Source organism: Artibeus jamaicensis, unplaced genomic scaffold (assembly GCF_021234435.1).
Source record: "Artibeus jamaicensis isolate MK-2021 breed Jamaican fruit bat unplaced genomic scaffold, CSHL_Jam_final scaffold_474, whole genome shotgun sequence".
NCBI lineage: Eukaryota > Metazoa > Chordata > Mammalia > Chiroptera > Phyllostomidae > Artibeus > Artibeus jamaicensis.
Window position 1 is genome coordinate 24091633 of NW_026522046.1, and position 22952 is coordinate 24114584.

At 40.5% G+C, this 22952-nt stretch overlaps 1 protein-coding gene across 1 annotated transcript in view; it reads right to left on the bottom strand.

The window, feature by feature from the left end:
• PPM1L (protein phosphatase, Mg2+/Mn2+ dependent 1L) overlaps window positions 1-22952 on the bottom strand; it is a 247227-nt gene that overhangs the window by 185211 nt on the left and 39064 nt on the right. The gene's annotated exons all lie outside the window — the stretch shown is intronic.

Sequence of the window (22952 nt, forward strand, 5' to 3'; positions counted from 1 at the left end):
ACTGTCAGCCAATTTCTCAAAAGAGACCTTACAGGCAAGAAGGGGCTGGAAAGAAGTATTCCAAGTCATGAAATCCAAAGACCTACAACTGAGATTGCTCTATCCAGCAAAACTTTCATTTAGAATGGAAGGACAGATAAAGTGCTTCTCAGATAAGATCAAATCAAGGAGTTCATCATCACCAAGCCCTTATTATATGAAATGTTAAAGGGACTTACCTAAGAAAAAGAAGTTAAAAAACATGAACAGTGAAAGGACAGCAAACTCACAGTTATTAACAACCACACCTAAAACAAAAGCAAACTAAGTGGACAGCTAGATCAGGAGTGGAAACATAGAAATGAAGATCTCAAGGAGGGTTAGCAACAGGAGAGTGGGAGGAGAAGAAGGGGGGGAAGGCACAGGAAATAAGTAGCATAGACTATAGATAGAAAATAGATGGGGGGCAAGAATAGTGTGGGAAATATAGAATCTAAAGAACTTGAGACACATGGTCATAAACTAAAGGGGAGTTATGGTGGGGACGGGGGGTAGGGTGGAGGGGAATGAAGGGGGGAATAGAACAACTGTAATGGCATAATCAATAAAAAAATAAATTAAAATTAAAAAAAGAAAACTCGAAAAAAGTAAACAATTAAATAAATAACAGAAAATACCATTAACTGGTTTCCTCTAAATTGGAAGTCCCCTGAACTTCGAGGACTCTCACCAAACGCTATACGGGCAGCCTTCCAGGCATCCCGTGCCTATGCAAATTAGGGATACTAATTTATGCAAATCAGGCTTTTATATCTCTTGAGACAAGACAGTCCATCATATTTTGAGCAGTAACTTCTGTTTTTGCTTTCTTTATCTTTGTGATTCACTTTTCACTCTCCTGTCTTGTAATTTTTGTTTATGTATTTTCCTCTTTTGATCTCACATAATTTTAAGCATAGTTTTTTTTTAATTCTTTTTTTTAGAAATTCTAATTCAACTTTCCTTATATTTGCATTCAGTTTTATGCATCAGGGCCTGGGATAGTGCCTTAATAATAAAAACCTCAGCTATCTATTGAATAATTGTAACAAAGTATCTGTCGTCAGCCATTTGCAACATTCTTGGACCGGATGCCTGCTAGTTTTCATTACCACTAAAACATTTTCACCGCCATTATCACTGGCAGTAGGGTAATTTCTAATAAATTTCTTAAATTTTTATTTATTGATTTTTAGAGACAGAGAGGGAGGAAGAAACATCAATTTGTTGTTTGACAACATTTCAAATTGAAATAGGCCTTACAATCTATACTGCTGATGGATAATTACTGAATATTATCATAATGCTCAATAAAGTTAGGAAGAAATTTTATTTATGGAGAACAAATAGGCAATTTTTTAAAGACACAGACCTTTTTAAAATATTTATTTATTTATTTTTTAGAGAGGGGAAAGGAGAGAGAAAGAGAGGGAGAGAAACATCAGTGTGTGGTTGCCTCTCCAGTGCCTCCTACTGGGGACCTGGACGGCAACCCAGGCACGTGCCCTGACTGGGAATCGAACCAGCGCCCTTTTCATTCATGGGCTGGCACTCAACCACTGAGCCACACCAGCCAGGGCAAAAGACACAAACTTTTAAAGAACCTAAATTTGAAGCCTTCTTTAGAACCAGAATCCTGAGATCTCTTCATATTTTCTTTAAAAGAAAACTAATTTCCTCCTATAAAGGGTATCTCAGTCATGATTTACCAAGAAGTCAGCTTTTAGAAAGAGAAGCTAAATGAATAAGATTTCAAATGAATGACAATTGTGTTGGGTGATTTCTAATGACAATTGTGTTGTATGATTTCTCCTTAATCTTATATAGCTTACAACTAACACTATTAATTTAAAAGTATAAAATATAAACATATACACATGATACTATGAATCTTTTTCAAATTATAAAAAGCCTACTGGCTACGTGGTATAGAAGGGAGAATATAGGCTTTATAGCCAGAAAGCCTCAGCTCTGATTCCACCTTTACCTCTTTACTACTGAAGCTATCATGGAATTAAGTAAAATTACATAGGTAATACATTTAGCACAGTACTGACCCATAGTAAGGGTTCCATAAATGATACCATTACTATTTTTAAAAGGCATACTGGATACAGATTTCATTTCGTGTCCTCCCAAAATTCTTCTAGAGCATAAGGGGATTAAAAACATTTTTAAAAACCTAAGTATAATGAAAAGAGGAGAGAAGACAATAATAACACCATTTTGGAAGCTGGAAAGAGGTAAATGAGTGATAACTAACCCAGCAGAGCAACAAGGCTGAACCCTAGGTTCTTTCTAGGACTCTTAGCTGAAGTTTTAAACTAACATTTCCCAGATAAACCTAATTATTTATTGTAGTAAAATATTCCAGTCTTTAAAATGCCAACTAAGCAAAAATGTTTTTACAATTGCATATGAAAACTATAATGCATTGCTTCAGGCAGTATATGAAAATAAAACTGGAGACAGAGATTTTAATGTATTTCAATTTTTATTTTTTTAATTAAAAAAAATTTAAATTGTTGTTCAAGTACGGTTGTGTCTATTTCCCCCCCCAACTCCCTCCATGAGCCCAGCCCTCCCCACCTCCCACCCTTGATCCCACCCCACTTGGTTTTGTCCATGTGTCCTTTATAGTTGTTCCTGGAAACTCTTCCCCCTTCTCTGCCCCCTCCCCAACTATCCCCTCTCACCTCCCCTCTGCAGAAATAAAGAGAAAACAAATGATTGGAATGGAACAGAACAACCAACAAACAGAACAAATGAAAATGGAAGTTTACAAAGGCTTCAAGGACAGTAGTAAGCCATTAAATCAATTAGTCACTGAGCTGAAGGTTTTCAAGAAGCAATAAGGCTCACGAAGTAAGACTTTTTATAATTAAATTTCCAGTTTCCAGTACCAACAACAAATACACACCAACAGGTCAAACCCTAGAATGAAATGGAGGAAAAGGTGTGTATTTTGGGAGGTGATCTCGTACATCACATATTGCCTTGCCCTGTCAAGAAGTGCTAGTCTACGAAATATACACTCTCTTCCCCAAGTATAAAGTTCAAGAACACTCTCTACAGTGCACTCCGGACAGGAGTGTAAACTGGTGCCGTCAATCTGGAAAACAATTTAGTAATACCTAGAAAAGGTTATGGTGTGCATATCTCATCACCTAGTAATTGCATTCCTACAAAAATATTCTTTAAAAACTCTTGTATATGTTACACAAGGAAGTATGTACAGAATTGTTCACAGCAACATTGTTTATATTAACAAAACACTGAAATGAACAGGAAAAGAGACAAGTAGCTCATGGTATATTCACAAAACGAACAGCAGTGACAATGAGTGCTACATGCATCAACACGAATGAATCTCATGAACAGCTCTGAGCTAAACGGACCTGTCAAGGAACACACACAGTGTAATACCATTCGGACAAAGTTTAAGACCTTACAAAAGCAGTTCCTTGGAGAGACATACATATGAAGTAAAAGTTTGGGTTTTTAGAGGATGATAAACAGCCAGTTTAAATAGTGGAGTTACTACTGAGGCTGATGAGAAAGAAATAAAACCAGTAAAGAGACTACAAGATGCTAATCTATTGAATTTCTTTTCCTAGGTAGTGTGGATATGGAGGAGTCCAATGCATTAAATTTTATACCCTTTCACATATTTTTATGGCTTAAATATTTAACAATAAAAATTTAAATCTCAAATAAAAAGTCTGTTATTCCCTAGCTTTGTAGCAGTAAATGTGGAAAGTCTGAAAGCAAATAGACCAAGGATGATTTCATCATCAAGCACCTTATGTCAACACATACACGGAGCTGGCGAATAACAACTCGGCGCCACATGACAATACAATAATGCATTTCCTCTTACATCCAACCCCGCCAGCTCTTCATTCCACTGCCACGGCCACCGCTATGCCTCATTATCTCTCACCTCTAACTGCTCTCACCAAAGTCTTTGCCCACCTCCTGCCTGGACTCCACACTGTCTCCACTGCCTGCTTTAGAAAAATCGCTTCAAAATAAGGCATGAATAGAACTTGCCGAGTAGGCCAAAATTATTGTCAAAGACTAGTTTTGGGCATCAGTGATGGGTACACAGATATCTTCACATTATTAGTACCTAAGCAAAGTAATAATCAAATGACCAATGATGCAGTTTGTTGAGAAGCAAATATTGTAATTAATCTAATTCTGCATACCTAAGGTCTATGTAAAAATAATAACAATGGTGATGCCAACCCAGCTCTCCAGGCTCATTTCCCTTCCCTCATGGATCTTACATGTGAGTAAATGCATGAAGACAATGGACGAATACACACACAAAATACACTGTATGTTAGACCATCGAACGTCTTTATTTTGTTTATTGACCAATTATCTTCTCTACAATATAAGTTCCCAGAGGGCAAGACTGTTTTCAATGCTGTATTCCCTAGCCCTGAAAATACCACCTGACACACAGTAAACAATCAATAAATACTTGTTGAATGAATGAAGATTACATGGCAAAATAAGTGTTCAATAAATGTTAACTGCTATCACCATTATTGTTGTACCTGTAATATGGCCTTTCCCTAGTCTACATACAGTGATAATGAATGGAAAATGAGTTTGGGAAAGACAAAACATCTTGCCTTCCACAACGCTGGAATCCAAATGAAAACCTAAGTCTACAGTCTAAACCTCCACCAACTCATTCTTATGACTCAGATTATTCAGTTTCGTATGCTCTGTTAAATGACACTACTGGCTTAGAATTCCTGGACTCTAAACACCAGACCCAGGGCTCCCACCTTCCATAATTCTGATCCTCAGTTTTTACTACCACTGCATTTCCTTTTGTCTGCTGCTCAACTTTGTCACCAATGTGGTTAAACAGCATATTCCCATCCTTTTTTTTTAAAGATTTTGTTTATTTATCTTTAGAGGGGAAGGGAAGGGAAGGAGAGAGGGAGAGAAATGTCAATGTATGGTTGCCTCTCGTGCGTCCCCTGCTGGGAACTGGCCTGCAACCCAGGCATGTGCCCTGACTGGGAATCGAACAACGATCCTTTGGTTCTCAGGCCTGCACTCAATCCACTGAGCTACAGTACCAGCCAGGGCTCCATCCCTTTTGATCAAACTCTAAATATTACAGCAGGATTTCTAGCTTACCAAAAAAGAGAGGGCAACAGAAGTTACAACTGGGCACAAGTGAAACAAAGGAAGGCTTGTCTTTGCTTGTCCCAAAACATATCAGAAGATACTATAAAATGATAGCAGAAGAAAAGCAATCTGATGAGAGCAATAGAAGTTCAAAGGCAAGGAGAATCATATTTTTAATAGTACAACTGTTGCATTTTTATGTGGGTTATATTAATTTTCAGAGCTAAAAAACTATCAATTAATTATTTTAGTCAATATTTTGATATACTAAGAATGCTAGTAAGTAGGGTGAGGAATTAAAACTGCAGAGCAGCTCAGTAACTCAGTCGGACAACAGATCAAAAGCCTTCCAGTTTACCAGAACTAGGTAGCAAATACTAGACAATGGTTTTCAAACAAATACGCTGTCCCCGCAACCTGAGTGAGGCACTGATTTCATACAAAACATTTCCTGGACTATTCATTTTACTGTGTTTACACTGGTTTCAACTTCACCACCAACTCTTCTTACACTGCAGTTTTGTCTTTGCTTCATAACCTTTGTGTTTGGCACTGCTCTTGAAGGCTGCCCAACTTCTTGCCAAATCCAGTGCGTTTAGTTCACTTTGCTATCTTTGCAGCAGCTGGCAATAGGAAATCTTTTCTTCAGACTCTTTCCTCCTTGAGCATCCCTGATTGGTACAATTCTGCTCTTCTCATACTATGATTCCACTCCCTTTAAAGCGTCCTTACCTTCCATCTGCTAATTATTCTTTGATGAACAGGCCGCATTCTATGGTTTTAACCGAAAACTCCACATGATTGATTCTCAAATCTTGAGTTCCAGCCCCTGTCCTACTATCCATTTTAGGCTACAGTCATCACAGTTACTTGTCTGGCCAATTGTCTCCTCAATGTAAATATGTCCAAAAATGACATAAATATGGGGGGGCATCTTCTCTGTCTGTCTTAAATCTCACGTTTTAACTTCATTTTCTTAGGCCATGTTTATATCTTCAAAAGAGAATAAATTTTGTTCTATTTTTCACATGAAAGAAATACAACAAACAATTCTCACTGTACTCACATATATTTTAAGTCCCAATCTGAGGTGTATGGGTTTTACCTAAAAATGAAATTGTTGCTGTTCACAGATATAGCATTGTTTCTCAAACACACAATTTGCTTTTCTCTTACTACCCCTGACTATCTTTACTCTTAAGAAGGAATCAGTTTAATTGATATCTCGGTACTGTATTTTTCAGACTATTAAGATGCACTTCCCCTTCCAACTTTGGAAGGAATAATGGTTGTTAATGCTACTGATGAGTTCTGTTTACACTTACATCGGTAAATATTATGTATCTATGTTATTAAATATTTTACCATATTTTTTGCTTCAAAACTTTTCTTCCTATTTTCCTCCTCTAAAATCTGGTCCAAAAAATAACAGTATTTTATTTTTATTTTTTTAATCCTCACCCAAGGATACATTCACTGATTTTTTTATAAAAGAAAAGGAGGGGGTGGGAGAAGAGAGAGAGAGAGAGGGAGAGAGAGAGAGGAACACTGATTGGTTTGTCTCCTGCTCACACCCCGACTGGAGATGAAACCCAAGCCCCAGGTATGTGCCCAGACTGGGAATCATCGAAGCGGCAACACCCTGTGCACAGGGTGACATTCCAACCAAACAAGCCACCTGACCAGGGTGATATGCTGGTATTTTAAAACTTCTCCTTTCCTCTCTTTCTTCCTTTATTGAAAGAAAAATCTGAGGTTCTCTGCTAAAGGGAAGGCCATATGATTCTGACAGCATATTTTTGTGAGAATGGAAAAAGTAGATGACTTGCAAGTAACTGAAAAGCAATGTTCACACTTATGATTCCCCTTCCCTTTAGTTTATGGCATCTAACTTAAACATGCTACCCTCTCTAGGGAAAAAGGACCCAGAATATTTGTGACCTTTCACTGCTCCAGTATCAGCCAGCAAAACTGAATGGATGCCCTGGGATTCACAGCCCTACCCCAAGCAAAATATAAAATGGTTGGATCCTTCTAGCAAGTCTTTTTCTGTATTCTTTACCCTTCCCCTTCTCTTTGATTATAACTATATCCCCCAGAAATCTGGTGCTCCTTGCACAGTCACTGGGAATAATTTCTAATGGTAGAATGTCATATATTATATATGAGGTTATAAGAACAGTTAGTCATGGAAAGAATGTTTAGTAAACATTTAATAAACCCACTATGGACAATTCTGACTTTACTCAAAATGTATACCATTGTTCCTGAGAAAGAAAGGTTCTGTAATCAAATATTTTCAATCAAGTGTTTTTGGATCGAGCAGGTTTCTCAGAGCCTTTAATATGCTAATGAGCACCCGGGACTCTAAAAGGGAGTTCTGGCATGCAGGGGCTCCCAGATGTACTTGACCAGCCCAACTGTCAATGAGCATCTATGTGTCGCTCTGCAAAATGGCTTGGGAAAAGTTGTACCTGGAGAATTCAAGGAAGGCATAGAGAACCTGCACTGGAGAAGATTAGAAATAGCCCCACAGAGGAACACTGGAGCCAGGTCCTGAAGGGAACAGGAGCAGGATAGCAAGACCTGGGGAAGATATAGGGAAGACCAGGGCAGCGCCTCTCAGGTTGCTCTTTTTTGGTCATCTACCTACTTCCCGTAGGCTGAAGTGAGTCCACCTTGCCCTGCGCTCCAGGCCAAACCTACTCTGTAGAGTATCGATTGTTCAGACCCCTCCACATGCCCAGACAGGCACGAAGACCTGGCTCTGAACAGGACGGAAGGCAATGGGACATTAGGTGGAAAAAGAGAGGCAACTTCCTGGAGGGAGGAGGTGTGAGCTAATTTCTCATCCCTCCCCTGCATCCTCCCAAATATTTCTTTACTTTAGCTCTCTTTTAGTCTAAGAAAGTTCATATATCTTGCCAGGTGTGGTTTTTAAAAGGTAAAATCCTTGAGAATAAAAAACCTTTACTTTTTATGCATCTATAAACGAAGTTTCTCAAACATGTAAACTATATTGCCTTACTTTTTTCAGATCTGGAAATCTGTATGTCAAGTTATCATAAATTATTGCTTTCTAGAATAAAGCAGATATATAGTGTGTGCAAATCACTCCATTAAATCAAACCCATTCTCCTCACTTCTAAATATCTAAGGCAAGGATTATTATAGAAGTATATTTTTGAATTTGAAAATAAAAATTTATGGCTTAAAAGCATGCATGAAGCTAAACCAGTGGGTTAAATTTGCTACAGAAGTGTGAGCAGGCAGAAAGTACTATTAGTGCTTGTAAAACAGTGCTAAAAGGAAAAAAACTTTTAAAAAATTTTATCTGATTAAAAAGGTAATGCATATTTATTATTTGAAAAAACTTGAAACATGTAAAAAAATCCAAAAAAGAAAATTAAACCTACCAAGAATAACTACTACTTAATAATTTCTTTAAATTGAATTTTGATAATCTACCATAAATTTTAAAATTGTGATGCAATAACATAACATTTAACCATTTTTAAGTATGCAGTTCAGTGGCATTAGATATATAAAATAGATTTGGACATCTAGAAAATTTGGGTTTCTCAAGCCAGTTCAATAAACAATGCCATTTTGCACTTAAGCAACAACAAAACACTATTAATAGTGTTTTAATACAATAGTAATATCATTACAGAATATTTAAGTAACATCTTAATAAAGCCATTTTATCCCTGAAGAAAAAGTACCACATAAATAAAAACCATTATAAAATTACAGCACAGGAAAAAAAGTACAGCACAGGCAATATAGTCAATAATATTGTAATAACTATGTGCATGATTCCAGGTGAGTACTGGAAATATCGGGGGGATGACATTGCAAATTATAAAACTGTTTAAACATTACACTGTACACTTGAAACTAATATAAAATAATATAAAATATCAATTGTAACCGCAAAACAATTTTTAAAGGGCATTATAAATATTATTTACTTTCTTATAAGGTGAGCAGACATCTCTCACATTTGGGTTTCTTCACCTCCTGCTACGTGCAGCCATGTGCTATGGCTGCAGAACCTTGCAGGACCTTAATTTAGCATTTGCTACCTATAATCAGTGTCAGAAATCCTGGCCAGCAGCCCCAGCGCTGAGGTCACACACTAAGCACGTTTCTAAGGCTAGACGTCCCCAGCAGCCCCACCCTTCCAGGAAAAGAACAGCCTGATCTTTGCGTACTCTTGAATACACCTCTCAGATTGACTGCAAGAATAATCCTATCAAACTCTGCCTTGGAAAAAAGCAAGCCGTGCATGTCTACGCAACCAGAGAACTTCTAAGCCCCAACCATTTCAAAACAAAATAAAAAAAATAAGGCTTTTTCTCACAGCCAAAACTTCAGCAATTATAAGGTACACAGGCATACTCATCCCAGAATGCAATGCTTTTGAGTTCTGGTATAAAACAAAGGTATTGTCTATTTCATGTTATGAAGAAAGAAAAGGAAACAACAGTTTAAATGCTTTGCCTGAGCTCTGACCTGTAAGCCTCAGTTGTCTGGGCATCGCCCCACAAATGAAAAGATTGCCAGTTCGATTCCCAGGGTTTGGTCCTCCCGCCCCGCCCACCCTGCGCACCACCCCGCGCACCACCCCCTGGCAGGGCACATGCAAGAGGCAACCAATTGATATTTCTCTTTCACTCTGATGTTTCTCTCCCTCTCTTTCGTTCTCCCTTCCCTTTAAATGAAAAATAAATTTAAAACATTTTTTTAAATTCTTTGCCTGAAGTCACTTGGAAATCACTGTGACAACTCAGGAAAGGGACAGTTAGGAAGGATCAGGTCCTTCTCTTTGACCAATTAATGCACACATTGTTTTTAAGGAATAGGGGGAGGAGAAAAGAGGGGAGAAAGAACAGTTCTTGGCAGCAAATAACCATCAAAGGCACAAATGTCCACATACATTTGGATAAGTGCCCAGTGCTTAGGCTCAAAGACACAAACATCTTCAGGAAGCTGAAGGACATGGAAGCCACCACAGCAGAGAGCTGAGAGAGAAGTCTGAAGCAGGGGCTGCCAGGAGGAGTGACAGCAGAAACTGTCCGGGGAGACATGCTTTGGGATTGAAGTGGTAAGATGATGCCCATTCAGTGCCACACCAAGTGCCTGGCATGTCCTCTGTCCATTTGCCGACAAGCCTGTTGCAATCCTTTTACAACTTATTCATGGGCTTTACAGATGGTCAAGAATTATCATTTGCCATGATCTTACTAAGTGCACGGCACAGAATTCCAACAACCCAAGGAGTGAAGTAACTCTCCTGAGTTCTCAGGTAGAAAGTCACACAGTCAGGGTTCAGAACAGGTTTGTCCGGCCCTGAAGTGCACACCTTTTCCAAACCTCCACCTTTTCACTGTTTTGATCTCACAGAAAGCACAGTTGGGAGTGCTCAATGTAAGCTCATAAAAACAGGAGTTGGCAAACTTTTCCTATAAAGGGCTAGTGAATATTTTAGGCTTTGCAAGCTCTGCAGGGTTTTTGTCAAATACTCATTTTGGTTTCTTCTCACACCATTTTAAAAACATAAAAACTATTCTTAGCTCATAAAACTGTTCAAAAATTGGCCACAGGCAAGCTTGCCGACCCCCGTGTTAGAACAGCCCATCCGAACAAGGCTCTGGGACTCTGAGCTTGAGAACTGTACCGACTCCACGTCTGGATTTGCTAAGGCATTTTTGATTTCAGGAAGAAGAGAAAAGGGGAGGAGAGAGGATCAGTACTCGATCTGGCCACCTCATCTATATTCCATTATTAAGTAAAGTGAAAGGAAGAGCAGCCCCTAATTTATGGATTCCTTCATTAGAGTGGTTTCATCCAGCATTTATTTCCTCATTTTATTTCCATGCCATTACATATTGTAACTTGGACATTAATCTGTCACTGAATATCAATGCTTTCTTCAGTCTAATTAAAACTATTTCAGAGGGCCACAACATAAAGAACAGAAACCTAGAGAGATCTGGGCTGGCCATGGGCTCTTTCCATTTGATCAAAGGCCTCTGAGGTTCTATTATTTGAAATTATAGAAAATATTTTCCATTCACTTTATGACACTTGTAAAACAGGCTTTTGAACACTCCCTGCAACTTGCAATAACCATCAAGTCAGCCTAACAGATGTTGCAAGCTGGACCCAGTTCATCAACACCAGAGCACATAACGAGATGCATTTTAAATGATGTTCGGATTTTGCTACATAAGGCAAAATATTCTACAATTTATGACCTCCTTAATTTTCTCTTTAGATACTGAAATTGCATCCAGGACTTGTCTCAGACATTCCAGAAGCATACTCTAGCCATGTGCCCTCTCAGTTGCTGGCTGGCTGACCTCTGCCTTGGTCTGGGCAACACAACATTAGTGCCGGGTCCAACCGTCTCTGGTTAAAATATTTTCATCTGTGCTGATTCTTGCCCAGCTGCATGGCAGCTACAGAGTCGAAACAGAAGATAGCCACTGGGGACCAATTTAACAGCAACAAATGTTATTTTCACTGCTGAGCTAAACAAGTCGGAAACCAGAAGACTCCAGACTCTAAAGGCTGGTACCTTACTTCATAAGGCTGCATGTGGAAGCACACAGACCATCCTACATGTAAATACATACAGGAACATAGGAACAGCTAGCAAATTGGGACAGGGGTGTGAGCAATAAAAGCAGCTCCCTTCTTGGATTTTTTCCCCTTTTGTCCAATTGAATACTCCCACCTGAGGAAACCCAAGACAGCCAGAAAAAAGACCTGGCCCAAGACCTACTAACACAGATTAAACAAAGACTAGAAAAAGTGACCAAGTGCAAAAGCCAATCACAGTATGCAGGCGAGCAAGGAAAGTGTGTCCTTGTGTCCTAAGGGCACGGCAGCCTTAACCACGAGGCAGACACCCAGTAGGGAAAGGAAGGGAAGTCCATGTTCTTCCTAAGAACTTAGAAGTATACTAGGCATTTTATATAATTATATAATCATTATTATCACATATATTATATAATCACCATTAATTTGTAAGATAGGAAGTGGCACCCTCATTTTACCGAAGAAATGAGGCTTGGAGGGAAACTCAACCAAGATCACATGAGTCAGAAGCACCACACATTTGAACGGGGACAGAGGAGGGCTGTCTGTCTGGGATCACACCTGCCTTTTGGTACCATCAGGCTTCATCTCTCATGTGGCAAAAAAAAAAAAAAAAAAACCACCAAAACAAAGCACAGAGTATACAAGGTTCAAGAGTGCGACAGGCAGGTGGTGCTGGGGCAGAGCTCCCCACTCAGGCCCGGACTCGACTGTCCCACGGGAGAGCTGGCAAGGACACTGGAGGATTGCAACTGACATCACACCTGGCACCAGTGCCCTCCCAACGTCAGCTCTGAAGGCCCAGCGTGGTCACCATAAAGCTAGAAACCAGGGCCCCAAGCAGGGAGGGAAGAAAGCCGAGATTCAGATGGGAGCCCAGAGGGGTCACCTGTCTGGAAAAGCAACCCGGACCACACCAACTGGGAGGCTGAAGCCGTTCAAACACTGTCTGTTGTGGTTCAGGTTGGTCGAGGAACCAAAGTTGTGACTTTGGGTGAGAAACTCGAGATGGGAAGAAGAGAGAGTAGAGGCGGGCTCATGAGACAGCACTGCCATTTTTTTACCCCAGGGCCTTGGCAAACACACCTCTCCTTCAAATTCCTTCACGTTGATGACATTCGCAGAAGGCCAGATCCCCACATACAAAGGAACAGAGGGAATCAGAATATAATCTAAGCAAACTCAACGAAGAAAATACTACATTGCCAGAATTAGATCAGAATTTTCTATTTCCAAACAGCAGCCTCGTGCTGGCAGAGCCGGGCCCCAGAAGCAGACTCTGGGAGAACAGTGGTGCCAGACACGCCAGCACTAGCAGCTGGCACCTCTCCCCTGCCCTCGCTGCCAGCACTGTCACCCTTCTGCAGGCTACTGCCACCACTTCTGTACCCAAGTCATCCAGGCAAGAATAGGGGCCAGGTCCGGATGGTGTGAGGCAGAAGGGAAGGGAGCTGGCAGCAGGCACAGTGAGCAGAAGGACAGCAAGGGAACCAGGAAGGTAAAATGCTCCCCTGGCAACCTCTTCTCCTCTCCAGAAAGAAGGGAATGTTCTACAGATACGGGAGGGAGGGCGGCAGGATTTCAAAATTCACCCCTTGGTTCCTGAGTCTCTGACTGAAGAGCACTGAGCTGGCTAGGTGATTAGTCAGGACCTTTCTCTGCTCTATGCCGGAAGCCACTGTGTCAAGGCAGGTAATTACATCCCAGTGTCCTCAGGTATTCTGAAGGTGATAGCCAGGCTGGGCAGAGCTGGAGGTCTGGTCCTTCTGGGCTGGCTGCCGCTCCTCCCAGGTCAAGTGATGCCACTGCTTCTGGCTTGGGAATGAGCCAGCCAGTGGTCAAGAGGTGGGGCTAGAAGGCAAGTCCGAAGCTCCCAGCTGGGGCTCCAGGGGCAGCCACTAAGCCGACTCCAATGCGTTAACAAATTCCCACATCTCTCCAGAAGCTCAGCATCCTCCCTCTCTCCTCCCATGACGAAGAGACTCCCTGTGAAGGGAGGTCGGAGCCAGAGCTTCTCAGCCCAAAGGGGAAACAGAGTTGAATAAGCAGAAAATTTTTAGAAAAGCTAAAATACTACTCCAATAAGGTACTAGTGCTAGATTCAATCTAGATAACTCAGCTTTCCCAGTGAGATAAACGGGCAGTTTGAAAAAGATCATTTGCTGAAGATACAAAAGATTAACTGGAAGCGATTTTTCAATCCAGAGATAAAAGGAATCTCAAGAAGTTATCTGGTCAGACAGACAGTGGTCGGTCTTCTTCAAAATGCTCTCCTAAAAAAGAGATCACACAGTTGATACCACTGTCTAAGTCTTTATAAATAAGAAATTGTTCCTTACACATAAATCTCTAAAACTCCCATCATTTTAAACCAAATACCTACTATACCTCACTCTCAGTAGAACCAACAGTTACTACTCACAAAACAAAGAAGTGCCCATATATAAACTGGTCACCTCAGTCTATCACTCTCCAAGGTAAATGCAATCCCAATTCATACATGCTTCCTCAATTCTTTCACTATTTTATTTATTTGTTTGTTTATTCACTCATTTCTGAGCCCTCTCCACACTAACCATGGGCTCAGGACTGAGCATTTAACGGACAAGCCAGTGATAGCTTTCACCAAGTTAAAATGGCTCTTAAACCGAGTGTGTTTTCCACATGACACCAATTAATGTTTTGTGTTTGTCTATTTTCCAACTAGCAGTCCCAATACAAAACAAGGAAGATTGATGCATAAAAGAGCAGCAGCTGGTGTTGGGAACTCAACCAATGCCTAAGCTAATTTACGGAGTGACTGAAAAATAGTACACTTGAAATTTAAATCAAAATGCGGCAAGGTGGGAAATGGCGCACGGCTGTACAACGTAAACGATCAAAATTACAAAAAGCTATTAAGGCGCTGAAATGACATTGTTGATTAGCTACCTGTCACACGTGATAGCTTGCAGAATTATTTTACCGATGTAGAAGAAACTAATTTCTTAAGGATAGGTTGCTACTTATTCGTGCTATCAAAGTTAAATAAAAATGCTCATCCCAGGTGGAATTTCCTAAAATCATCACCAACTGTTCTAATCCCAAACTACACTCTCAGAAAACTGCTTTTCTTTAGATTGCCCCAGTCAAAGACCTCAGACTGCGGCTCTCAGACTGCACCGCACTCTGCAATCACCTGGGGAGCTTTAGAAACTATCAACATCTGGACCTCAGACTCTGATGTAATGGGTATGGAGTGAGGCCTGGATACGGAAATTTTTTAGAGCTTTCAGGTAATTCTAATATGCAGCCAAGCTAGAAAACCAGTTCCTATGACAGTATAAACATGTCAATTAAAAATATGTATTGTAAAAAAAAACAAACAGAAAATGCTTCGGGGCACATGCCTGGTTTGCAGATTTAGTTCCCAGCTGGAATGTGTACAAGAGGCAACCAACTGATGTTCCTCTCCCTCCCTTGCCCTCTCTCTAGAACTTAACAAATTTTTAAAAATATGTATTCCAAGTATTATGTGCCAAGAATTGTTGAGTTCCTGAGTTTAAAAAAAAGGGGGTGGTGGGCAGTATAGGACAGACTCTGCCCTCAAGGCCCTCAATCTGAGGAGAAGAAAGACACGTAACATTGGTTACCAGCCGGTGTGCCAGGTGCAACGACCGAGGTGCAGGAGCAGTGGAGGGAGCCCAGTGGAGGGGCATCTACAACCACACACAGAGGGAAGGCGTCAGGGCCAGCTTCCCAAATGCGGTGATCAAGCTAGGTCTTAAAGGCTAAGTAAGAGTCTGACCGGAGGAGGAAGTGGGGAAAGGCATCTCATGGAGAGGGACTAGAATGTGTAAAAAAAGCCCAGAAGCTGAAGAGCATGTTTCCCTTCCTTGGAGCTCCATAAGTTGTTCTTTCCAGGTGATGTGGACGGTGGAGGTAAACTCAAGAGGGAAATGAGAACAGAGCATTTTCCAGGGCGCCTAGAGGGCCCGGATTAGAAATGTGAATGACAAAGCAGTCTTGAACACAGGGCAACAGGTGGTGTGGTGGTCTGTCCCACCCAGGAAAGGGGAAGGCCAGGGTGGCGGGGGGCCTGCTATTACTCCAGCCAATGCGAGAATAAAGGCTCCATATTAACTCATCTTACAGATTTTCAAGGGATGCTGAGAATCTGCACCTTATGTAAAAGCTGCAGGTTCTTAAACAGTGAACAGGACGAATATACAAGTGTACAGGCTAGACACTACCTATGAACTACAGTTATGGACTATACCTTTTTACTACATTATGAAAAATCACTGGAGGATTAAAGGGGAGGGTGGGTTGTGTCCAATTTAGATACAAGTACATTTTAACTTCAGTGTTTCAGACAGCAACCTGACACACCCAATAGGACAAAGCTTTCCCCACAATAATGCCAGTCAATGGACCACTGTTCTGAACTTAGTACCCCATTTTCTCATTGCTCACCTTCAACAAAGGGCCTTCTTACTTTCAACTGTAAGAAGAAAAACAATTTGACAAATAGTAAGACGCAGCTAAAGAGCACACTTGCTAGGCATCAAGGCACTGTAAATTACAGTCAGTTCGGATTGCATGTGCTGCCGGAATACAGAGGTGGCAATCCAAACCCGCAGGTGATCCGCCAAGGTGGGCTGGACCTCTGGCCCTGGGCAGTAATTGTCTCTAGGCTGGGAACACAGCCAAGTGCCAAGCAAGATAGTCTGACAGGAGGGGGTGGAAAGCCCAGATACTGGGAGAAGGTCACCCAGTCCCCAGAGAAGACTTTGCTTCCTCCATTTGAGCCCCTCCTTCAATCTCCTCCCCCAAATCAATTTCCCAAATGTAAAGGAGAAGGCAGATTCCTCACACATGATGACCAAATACTGTAAAAGCCAAAACTTGCAAGCAAATGGGAATTCTCCACATCCTCTCTGACATGTTAGTATCTATTTAGTCACACAAAAAGAAAAGGGGAAAAAAGCCCATACATGGCAAACAGAGCACTTAGATTCTCCAAAAAAAAAATCATAACAAGGCCCTTGGCTTAAATGTGGCAAAGGTGTATTTCACAAACATCATTGTCTATAAACAAAATTAGCGAATGAGAACATCTGCATGACCTCATAGATTTGATTAGGGAACAATCTATCCTAAATAAAAAAATGGGTAGTGGTAAGGGACACTTCATAGATACATGGCTACAATGGATTCTCAACTCAAATAAACGGGCAGGAGTGCTGAACAAAGAAAGAGAGACTGTTTATTTAGTAAAGAGCTGACTGCTTGATTTCTTTCTTCAGGTTTTAGCAAAAACAGAAAACGTGTCATTACAATGTCTGGTAAAATGCCGGCAGCCTCTGCGTGTCATTTCTAATTTTAGATATGGAAATGGGGTTCTCTCGGGCATTCTGACTTTCAGAGAGGGGTCGCAGAACTGCAAGATAGGGGAATCTCTGAGAGCTTGAAATTATACAGCGCATTGGTAATTCAGCAAAAACAATGGTCCTTTCTTTCAAAGAAAGAGGCTATTTAAAGTTAAATTGCATTTAACAATCTCTATGCTAAGAATCTCTCAAATATTTTTAAAGAACAGATAGTACATAGACTCAAAAAAGATCTCTAAAGGCAGAGAAGTGTAAAATACCTTTGAATATAAGGTATTCAAAGCTTAATGGATCAAAGCTTAATTTGAAAATGCATTCTTCAATTGTTATGCATAACTAGATAGCTAAATAAGGAAATAATAGCAGTAAAATCACTAAAAAAGTGTTTTTTCCAAAAGAAAAGACAGCGACCTTCATGAGCCCAGAAAGCAATGTGCGATAAATTAGACTGACCATTTTTCACTGGGTCCTATCTAAACTTGTCCACCATCCTATTTAACTTTTTCTTGATACAAAAATTAAAATTTCTGTAAAAGTTACCAGTGGCTTCTCTAAAATTTGGTACAATTCCTAACTTCTGAAGTTCTTATTCAGAGAGAATGTAATTTTGGTTAAACAAATCGTCCGATGATAGAATAGGAACGTTCCTGCCGAGACACAAGGCCTGGATGAATGACGCCACCCAGGGAAAAGCGAAAGGCAGCTGCACGCATGTGACTGCCTGCTGGGGAGAAAACACATACACACACACACACACGTCCTTCTACTAGCTTGACCAGCTTTTGAGCAGCACCCTAAATTTCCCTTATGCATATTTTACAGAGTGTTGAGTTATCCCCAGGCTTCGCTTTAATGCTGCAGCCAGACCAGCTGGCCAGCACTCTTTGTTCCATTTTCACCTGTTTGAGCTCAGTGAAGAATCTAGGAATCTTGCAGTTAATCCACAAAGGGAACTTTGCCATTCTCTTTCTTAATAGAGTCTATGTCCTAGCTCCAAGGAGCCCGTACAATCACTCCAGTGGTATGAGTACTTTTTAAAATTATCCTTTTTTTAAAACCAAAACTGTTCTTTCATTCTTTTAAAAATTAACTTTTAAAATGTGCATTGTCCCAGGAGGACTACTGCTTTTTCCAAGACAGAAGAGGTTGACACTTGGGGCTCCACGACTTTCCAAAGCCCACAACACACCACACTGTCTTCTCAGGTGACTTTACTAGGCATATTTAGAAGTGACAGTGTAAATATGTGCACAGTTTATCCATGTGGATGTTTCCTGAATGCATCTGTCTCTCTCTTATTCCTCAGGAATGCTGGGAGGGCTGAGTGAGAAAAAGGCACAACAAATTCTAGTGCTCTTCCTAAGACCCTGTTTGTCCATCTTTTAAGACCTTTTCAAAATGAAAGAATGCTGACATGGAGTGGATTGCTTATTTGCATAGGATCACACGGGCATCTTTAAATCTGGGCTCTGAGCTGTGGCTTGTAGGTTTCTAGTCCCTTGCTTAGATGGCATCTGCCTAGCCACATGAAGACTACATCCTTCTCTTCAACTCACATGACCAGGCACTGTCGGAGACCCACATCTGGGGGGCAGGGCAGGGGTTGGGGCCCAGGGTAAGAGAAAACGGCACAAAACCACAAAGGCAGAGTTGTGGAAAAAAAACTATAGCTTTTAGAAACATTGTGGAACCAAAACGACAAAGATTAGCCTTTCCAACGTAAAGAAGCAGTGTAGGGAGGAAGAATTTGGTAGAGTTAATGCCTAGAACAAGAATCTAAGTAGGGGATGCCAGACAGGACCCAACTTAGCCTTCCCTGAAGTTACAAAGAGAGCACTTCTTCAACTAAGGCAGGGTGGGGGGGCAGGGAAGTTAAGGGGAGCCCGCTATCCCAGTGACCAAAGCAATCAACAGAAATAGCTCCAGCCCAGGTTAGACAGTGGCTAAAAGTAAGGAGAATCTGGAAGTGGAGCTGGAAATGACTATAAAAGTTCAAACTCTGTGTTACACTGATACAACCAAGACTCAGCAATGTGAGCCCACATGACATCTTAAAGTGTAGGTAACACAAGTCTCCAAATTCCCACACACTGTAGCAAGTTAAATTTTCTCAGGCTTATACACTGTGGGAAAGGAAAAACACTAACAGAGAAATGCACTGGAGGCAGGGGACATAGTTTGGAAAGGGAAAGAAGTTGCAGAAGTCCCCTGAGTAAAGGCAAGAAGTACAAGCTACCTTGGCACAAACAGCCAGGCTCGGGTCTGCTGGGGGCTGTCCTCTGCCAAGTTCCATCACAGCGACACAAGAATGCCTTGGCACATGGGAACAAACACAGTTTGAATCAATTGCTGATATACTTAGAAAATGTAGATGGTTCTGCTTTAAAATCTACTCAAATGGTAAATGGCCGTGGACTGGCGGTCTTAAAATGGAAAGTGTTCTCCGACCCAGGTTGCCAGAAATAAAATATTATTATTTACCCAGCCCTGCAAGATATAAAATTTTGCTTAAATATTTGCTTAACAAATGTTGCTCTGCCCCAAGTACACTATGTCCTTCAAAGCAAAGGTTTTGTGTTTATATTTAGAAAAGGCTGTTTGCCCCTGAGATAAAAATCACCGATGTTTGGGATAATGTAGGCAGGCACAGTAAATAATCTGGTAAACATTTTTGCCTTATTTTTCATTACTAAAAGGACCCCCCCAGAAAAGTGCTTTATGAGTATTAGTTAACATATAGTAAATCTCATCACTCCCATATTTTAAAAAACTTATTTATGGTCTTTGTTATGGTCAGGTCTATGTATGCTCAAGCAACTTGTGGAAGCTGACCCACAGCAAAGCGTAACACTTTCCAAACAGGTTTTACTCACGGCAATAAGCAGAAAATAAAAGAAAACACACAGAACTTGTGAACTAGCTCTTTTAAAAATCTGTCTTATCAAAGTTTGTTTTAAAAACTGTTTGAACTGTTAATCAGTGTTCCCTACCTGAAATAAAAATACAGAAAATATGTGAAAGCCATAGAATTACGAGGACATCAGGTATTTCAGTTTTTAGCCCAGTTTATTAATCCAAAGGCGTCTGGATGCAGAATCAGAGGTGAGGTACCAAATGGGACAAAACGAAAGCAGCATCTGAGGTGAGAGTTTTAATGACACATGGTGAATCACCTAGCTGGCAAGTGTACTTCTCATCAGAATTGCTACAATAGAAATTATCACAAGTGTGGTTGTTTAAATATTGCATGCTAGTCTTTCAGAGAAAACACATTTAAAAAATAATTTAGCATATTTTTCCCCACAGTGAACAACTGGGTTTTGGCCACAAAACATCTCTCAATATCATTTTATTGAGAAAATCTACCTCAATAAATCACATATTTTCAATTTCTCCATATGAAAGAAAAAAGTACAATCAGATGAAGGTCACAAAAAATTGGTATAAGTAGAACATGGGTCTCTCCCTGTTTTCCCAATCCACCGCACAACAGTGACCTGCAGACTGGAATGTTAATGATACAATTAAAAGTTCTCTAAAATTAAAACTGCATAAAGGAAAAAAGCCTCAGAAGAAATCATATTTTAATATAATTCAGTGAAGACTAAAAATGGTCACCTCTAAATTTAATAATATTTTGAGGCAATAACAATGAGACAATTAAATAGTTTAAATGTTTTTAAAAATCAGTACACACTTTTTTTTCTTCAAACTCAGGGAAAATGTAGCATGAATAAAAACATCCATGTATTCATGCATTCGACAAATGTTTATTGAATGTACAACCCAACTATTGTCCTACGCACTGAGCATACAGCAATTAATAAAGAGTCCCTGTCCTTCTAAGGCTTATATTCCAGTGGGGAAAAGACAGACAACACAGAAAAACAAAAACATGCCAATAAATGATAAGTGGCATGGAGAAAAGTAAGCAGGGTAAGGGGGACAAGAAGTACCAGGAAATAGAGGGCAAGTCCTTTTTTACATACAGTGGTCAGAGAAGACTGTCTGATAAGTAACACGTGAAAAGAGACCTGAAGGGAGGAAAGGAGTGAGTCATGTGAGGATCTGGGAACAGCCAAGGGAATACCAAATGCGAAGGCCCTGGGGCATGAACATACTCGGTTGAGGATTAGAGAGGGCAGGCAGAGTGAGCTCCAAGAGAGTGGTGGGAGATGAGATTGTTTTATTTATTCTGGATTATTCAAACTATTTGGCATCAACTGGCTTCAACAGATGAAAGCTAAGAAAAGTAGGAAGTGAGAGAAAAAGATACGACTCACATTTCATTGAGTTCCTACTAAGTGTCTGATAAAGGGCACACCTGTTTTAGGATAAGGCACAAATAACTTCGGAGACAGAGCAAGGAAGCAGCAGAAACATATTTCAGTGCAGACCCTTCTAACTCCAAAATTGAAGCCCTTTATCATTATGCTCCTCTGCTTCCCTTAGGCAACCAAAGGGAGCAGGTACCAAGGGAGAATATGCAAACTAACTGAAATCCCACAAACGGAAAAGTGAAGTTTTATAGCCCATACCCATGTAATACTTCTCTGTGTACATTCTTATCAGGGTTTCTTTTCTTTTTTTTTTTTTTTTTTTTTTAGATCATCCAAAAAAAGGGACTTATGCTCACGGATTTGTAAAAGATACTTCAAAGCGGAGGATGATGGGTGAATTAGGAAAAGAGGTGGCAGAGGCTCAGCCCAAAAATAATCTGTCACAGAGTCCAGGCAGAACATTCTGCCCCTTCCACAGGGCCCATCCCAACCTCCAGCCCCTGGGCAGAAGCAGTCTCCCAGAAAGAGAGGTATAAATACAGAAATCCAAGGGGGAAATGATGGCCTCAAGAGACACTTGCAGCTTTTTCTTTGTTTTACTCTATTTTTACATAAGGGCACCCAAGCAAACACCATTTACCTTTGCCTACAATGAGTATAAGATGTGAAAAGAAAAGTAGTAGAGATGTGTTCCTTTAAGAATTTCCTGAGCAGTGTTTTCCTAGGCTCCCAGCTTTGAATTGATTGAAAAGAAAGCATTCCCTTTCTCTGCTTTAAATCAGATTTTGGGGAAAGCAGTAAAAAAAAAAAATTCCCTGAGATCTACTCCATCAGATCTTTTTCTAGAGAAATAATAGTTGCAATCATTAGCACGGAATGCTGGTTAGCAAATCCATTCTACAACCAAAGAGCTACATGCAAACAAAATCTGCAGAGGGACCCTGTGAGGCTTTTGCAAAGAGGTAAGTTGGGGAAAGTCTGACGTTTTTCTAAAGATAAAAAGATAACAAGAGCCCTGGCTTGTGTAGCTCAGTGGATTGAGCATGGGCTGCAAATCAAGGGGTCGCCAATTCGATTACCAGTCAGGGCATATGCCTGGGTTGCAGGCCAGGTCCCCAGAGGGGGCCCCCATGGTAGGCAACCACACATTGATGTTTCTCTCTCTCTCTTTCTCCCTCCCTTCCCACTCTCTAAAAATAAATAAATAGAAATCTTTTAAAAAAAAGATAACAAGAATACAAGAAGTGACTAAAGATAGATTAAGTTCACCTGGGGAGGTAGACTTAACTTGTAAACATGATTTGGATTACTTTAAAACTGTCAAAATTGCATCAAGATAAATTTGCCATGCAAAGTTATTCACTGCTGTTTTACCTTATAAACCAAATGCAGAAATACCATAAACAGGCACAAATAATGTTCTTTTCATAAACGGAGAAAAGGAGGCTGGCCCGTGGTGACACCTGGGACTGCCCAGTTACACATCACAGTCAAAACTGGGGTCTGACGGTCGCTT